The sequence below is a fragment of the Bacillus rossius genome, chromosome 5, assembly GCF_032445375.1.
Source record: "Bacillus rossius redtenbacheri isolate Brsri chromosome 5, Brsri_v3, whole genome shotgun sequence".
Lineage (NCBI taxonomy): Eukaryota > Metazoa > Arthropoda > Insecta > Phasmatodea > Bacillidae > Bacillus > Bacillus rossius.
The window spans coordinates 35,433,793-35,439,792 of record NC_086333.1 but is presented as its reverse complement, the minus strand read 5'-3'; the positions used below and the strand labels follow the sequence as shown (position 1 = coordinate 35,439,792).

General features: G+C 39.1%; 1 protein-coding gene across 1 annotated transcript in view; it reads left to right on the top strand.

The window, feature by feature from the left end:
* Positions 1-2,205: 2,205 nt before the first annotated feature.
* Positions 2,206-6,000, top strand: part of LOC134531698 (uncharacterized) — a 286,722-nt gene continuing 282,927 nt past the window's right edge. The window contains exon 1 of the mRNA XM_063367509.1: positions 2,206-2,339. The gene's annotated coding sequence lies outside the window, so the exon portion shown is untranslated. The remainder of the gene's footprint in view (positions 2,340-6,000) is intronic.

Sequence of the window (6,000 nt, the reverse complement as noted above, 5' to 3'; positions counted from 1 at the left end):
ACACTGGCGGATATGTTCAGTCAGGGGCTCGACTCGAAGGGAATTGCCAACCGACGGCGAGCCAAGCTTTGTCAGTCGGACAGAGGCCGAACAAGAACAATTATATGCTCGGCGAGCATGTCTGCTAGTGCATGGGTTGTTTAGTCTTCACCACGCTCGTCACCTTCTTCCTGATGAGCGTTGATCGTTAACTGCGCTACGATTGCGCGTCTGCTTAGCCAATGGAGTGATATTAGAAATTACAGTAAATTTACGGACTTTTTGACGTATAAAGCACCTGAAATACACGAAGAGTTCTTTGTAATTTCAGGTAAATGAATCTTCGTTAAAACCACGGTGGTTTCGTTATTCCCAGTTGTGTATTGCGTTGTAAACAAGATAAACACGCGCTTGGAAGTAAGAAGAGTGATTTTGCTTTTGTGTCAACCAGTTTCAAAATGTTTTAATAATATACAAAAATTATTCCAAAAGGAGTTGTGTTCAAAAAAAGTTCACTGAGTACCGGATAACTTACGAAGATAACCTTTAATTTATGAATATCCCTGGATAATTTTTTACCAGTGTATTTCGTAAATATAAGGTTAACATTTTTAATGTGAAACTTGTTTGGGCACGATGATAGCAAAATTTCAAGGCAGAATGTCAATTAAACGTTTTCGTGAAGCATTGTTGTGAAACGTTTCTGACGCGAAAAGGACAGAGAATAGGTAATTGGCCAAAGATATATAAAGAGAGCACTAAGCTATATAGGTTACTGTGCTCTTTTCGTTCTCCTCTTTGTGCAATGATTCGTCTCCCTTCCCAAAAATATAAATATATAACTGGGAGAGAAAGATGAGCGAAAGAATAAGACACATAAAGTGCGCATGCGTTTGTTTCAGAAAATATATATAGGTATCCTATACAGTCAGCTGTGAGTGCCTTGAATTTTATACTTGCTAACAACGCGTTCGCATTCCTCTTTCAACCAGCAGCGTAGAAAGCGCTGATGAGACGGTCCCTGAATTTCCCGAATAGGTAGCGCCACCTATTGTGAATTTCATATTTTTTCGTTCAGAGATTTGGCACGTTCCAAATGGCAGAACTGTTAGAAGAAACAGTAAACGCACAGTTTGAATTACGAAAAGAAGTTTTCACTTCTGTCTCGTGTTCTGAGCACAATTTAACTTAACGTAGATAACCGTTTATTTAGGAAGATACCTTGCTAATTTTAACCAGTTTATTTCGTAAACATAAGTTGAACATTTTTTAACAGTGTATGTGCCGTTAACGCCTTCAATACTTCAGGGTTTCGTTTACGCAGATATGTCCCTTTAAAAAATAGCTTGCTTTCGCATTCCCTGCCAGAAATTAAGATTATGAACACAAAAGTAAATAAGTACTAGAGGGCCACACGTAAAACAGATGACATCATTGTGGCCAGTTTATACGTAGAAACGAAGGAAGGACGCAAGAGTGTGTTCACGTACGTGCAATTCCGTATATATTTCACCATTCTTAAGTGATGTCAAACGGTCCGGATTGATGTGACAGCTTGATTATAATTGTGAAATCTCGAAACATCGGAAAATAATATTGCTTATTTGTGGTGGTAGAAATCATTTAATTGAAGTTGTAAATGTTGGCTGAATTTCCCGAATAGGTAGTGCCACCTGTTGCGAATTTCATATTTCGTTCAGAGATTTGGCAGAATTGTTAGGAGAAACAGTAAACGCACAGTTTGAATTACGAAAAGAAGTTTAAACTTCTGTCTCGTGTTCTGAGCACGATTTAACTTAACGTGGATAACCTTTTATTTAGGAAGATATCTTTGCTAATTTTTAACCAGTTTATTTCGTAAATATAAGTTGAACATTTTTTAACAGTGTATGTACCGTTTACGCCTTCAATTCTTCAGGGTTTCGTTTACGGAGATTATGTCCCTTTAAAAAAAAAATTAATATTGTTTTTGCATTCCCTGGCAGAGTTGTAAATGTTGGCTGACGTGTTAGGGGTGGTACCGCGCAGGTGTTCGTGACGTCGGGCCTGTCGTTCACGGAGTTCGTGCACTACGAGCCGGGCTCGCCGCAGTTCCAGCTGGGGGCGCGCGCGCTGCCCTCGCCGCCCCCGGAGGAGGGCGGAGCTGGGCTCGTGGTCTCGGCGCGGCCCTTCCTCGTGCTGGACTTCGCGCTGCGCCGGCTGGAGGGCAGCCACGTGCGCGCGCTGCCCGGCCTGCTGGACGCGCACGGCTTCAACCTCACCTTCGAGGCCGCGCAGCCTGGGGCGGGCGCCCCTCGGCCCGGCTGCAGCGTGGCCGCCTGCTCCTTCGCCGGGCACTGCTACGCCAGCGCCGACTACAGGTCAGCAGGCCCGGGCGTTCCCGGTCACTCCTCTACCCTTACCAGGGGCGCAGGGTTTAGGGGTTCAACCCCTTCCCATCCCCTTAGCAACAAATCTTTAATTAATTCCTTATTCATCACTCAAACAAATTTCATATTAAAATTAATAAAAAAATTTACCATTACAATATTTTATTTTAAAAACCAAAAACTGCTAAAATAGCACTTTTTTACACCTTAAAATCCAAATTTTCCCGGGAGAGGACCCCCCCCCCCCCCCCCGACCACGGCTTTAATACGGTTGTTGGGGGGGGGGGGGGGGCATGCTTCCTAACACCCCCTCATACAGAAATCCTGGCTACGCCACTGACCCTTACCGTATTCCCAGTAAACGATGGGACGCGGCCAATCCCTTCTTTTTTTTTGCGATATGGATTCTGGTGATGTCCTATCCGTTGCCGATCTGTCGACAAAATTCCGCGCGTGTGCGGACCTCTCATTTTCGCTGATTTCGTTCACATGGCGGTCGCGCGTCTGGCGCCATACAAGTAATATATAAGTACCGGCGGCTGGCTTCTGGATGAGGTGTGCGATGCCGGAGTTCGCCATCTTGAAATCTGATGTCACGGTGGCTACTCAAAATTCCTAAAATATTTCCTTGTTTTGTGAGAAAGATTCCCATTTAGAAGGGAAAATTTCCCCTTCTATTCCTAAAAAATTAAATCGGCTTACAAATTTCTAAAAGCGGCTTAATACTCCTAAAAGCAAGCTGCCTTAAACCAATGATATCAAGACCTTGAACCCCAGTGTCAATGTGCACTTTTCGTCACGGTCGCCATATTGAAAATCCGTAAATATTATTTAATTTTAACGAGAAAACTTTATACATTTATAAAAAAGTTATTGAATAATTTTTTTATAAAAAGAACATCCACCATCCTTTATTATGACGTCACGGCAGCCATCTTAGATTGTATAATGATACACTTTTCGTTAAGGCTCGCCATAATGTATTCTATAACGCCACACTTTTCGTCAAGGTCACAGTCCCGATAGTGTATGTGTCTAACGTTATCGTTTCAATTCTCGTTACGCGACATCTTGAAAATTTGTAAATATTATCTGATTTTCTCAGGAAAAATTTAAAAATTCATAAAAAATAATATAATTAAATTATTGTAATAATAAAATTTATAAAAAATGTACTGGGTTAAACCCCACCAAGGTCATTCGATTAAAAATGAAAATAGATCCTTCCCTCACGGAAGCCACTAACAGACTGACCTCCCACCACAAATGCCAGGGCAAATATAAAAGCAGCTAGTATGACGCCACAACGGCCATGTTGTTTTCGTCTGTTGAAGACCGCTATGTTAGACACGACATATTGTTTTCACCTGGTAGATGACACTGGCACAATATTAGTTCAAATTTTACCTGCTAGAAAGCAGTATTCATTTATTGCCAGGTCACCCCACCATCTTTGAAATCTTACTGATGCAAAAAATATTAATAAAAATTTCCAAAAAATGACTGGTTCCCGAAATAAAGCAACAAATTTACAAATAAAATAATTATTACATAATATCTACTTTACTACAGGAATAAGTGTTAAAGTTATCAATGTAATAAACATGTAGATCTGCATTGGCTTGAACTGACTAGTTCTCAGCTCCAAATGGTTTACTGAAAATAGAGACCAGCCAGATCCTTTTCCTACATAGTCTTTTTCTTTCCGAAAGAGTTTCTCGGTACCTTGTTTAATAGACTACTTCATATCGTCAGAAGTGTAACTTGTAGCAGCCAATGTCTTTAAAGCACACTTCAATTAATACTCGAACAGATACGGTTGACCATATACGGAGTTATATTTTAAAGGCCCGTATGGTGCTACTTTATCAGTGAGCTTATTGATTATGTTCTGATTGATATAATCAAGGAAGTTAAAAATGTATTTTGACTCACTTAAAGTATATAGATAATACTTAGTTGTCTTTCAACATACTACGAAATGCAGATTGTGCCAATTGGAATCCATTATCCATTATCATTTTCCTGTAATGCATCGAACACAGTCTTGTGTTTAGTTTAATGTTCCAGCGTCATCGCAATCGGTTGCTTGTAAGCTTGTACATAAACGAGTCTCCAACCGAAATTAAGTAGTTGAAATGTCTGCAGGCAGTTCCACAGTAGGCATATGGACTTCATCTTTGAATTTTTTTCGCATGTTGCCTCATACTGTAAATAATTGTAAACCAAACATGACACTTATCGAAGCGAAACTTCAACGATATTAATTCTTCGTACATTTACTTATCTGATGTCTTCGTGCATCATGGAAAAATGCGAACGACTTATCGCAGTGCCGCAAGGATGTGGAGACGTACCTTTCAGACCCGAAACAGATACTGATGTCGCTGCAGTATTACCAATTCCCGGCGTACTCTTATGCACATCGATGTATTGTTGTTGTAGCGAAACCTTTTCTTTTGACGTGACAACGTCTAATAAATCGATGAACGCCGGCTGCACGCACGAAAAAGTGTCCCACTACAGATGTGTCCTGTTTGCTCATTGTACGCATACGTGGCATCTCTCTTCATGCTCATTGTACGCATGCATGGCATCTCTCTTCCACTCGATTGAAACAACCATCGATTTGACTTTTAAGTAATATTATCGTCGTTTGAATTATTAATATTATGAATTTTAACGATCGTCCACCGATTTTCAGCACAATCGGTACGGTTATTTAAAAGTAATGTTGAATACTCAATTACGTTTTGAACCAACAATGGTGTTTTACAGTTACACATAATAATTCAAATTACACCCGGAATCTTTGCACAATGTTTTAAAAAAATATTGTAACACATAAATAAGTTTGGTGTATTTGGGATGCGTATTTGTTATAAAATCGTGTTATAAAAACGAAATAATATTGTTGCCCTACCGTAAACAAAATTTTTATAAATATCTATATTACATCTGAAACTATCATATTCAAGTATGGCTTCGTGGCCGTGCGGTCAGCAAGGCTATCTTCCAATACAAAGGTTGTCGTTCCAAATCCCGGCGGTTGCGAATTTTTTTTTTTTTTGTACTTGTAAAAATGAATACGGCGCACGCAACATTTCAAAAGTAATAAATATATTTTAATTAATGAATGCAAATAAAATTAAATTTATTAATTAAATTGTACATTTCATTTCACTCCTTTGTATCCATACAAAATAGTGAAAATTCAATAAGAATGATTCAATTTTATTCATAAAAGTATACAAAAGATAGAACAATTATAAAAAAATTCTTCCTCAAAGAATATAATATTTTTAATGCCTAAATGGTTTGGTTGCAAAAACGTATTACGGCTCAGTCTCAGGCCGAATATGATATTTCCTTTTCTTCTGGATCAATCATTTCATCAATGTTTTGTTATGACGTTGTCACGTTAAACTACTGTCCGTAAACCGACTTTACAGACAACTAATTTTTTTTTCCGTGCAGAACGATTTCTGAATGCGTTCAAGTGCATTTTCATATTACTTCTTATGACATTTTTCACAGCCAAAAATTTTCCCAACAGAATTCTTAGCACATTCTCTCATCTCGTGTCGGCGAGAATTACTCTTGTTCGAGAATATCTTGTCACAGTTAGTTGTTGGCGAATCACCAACCTTTG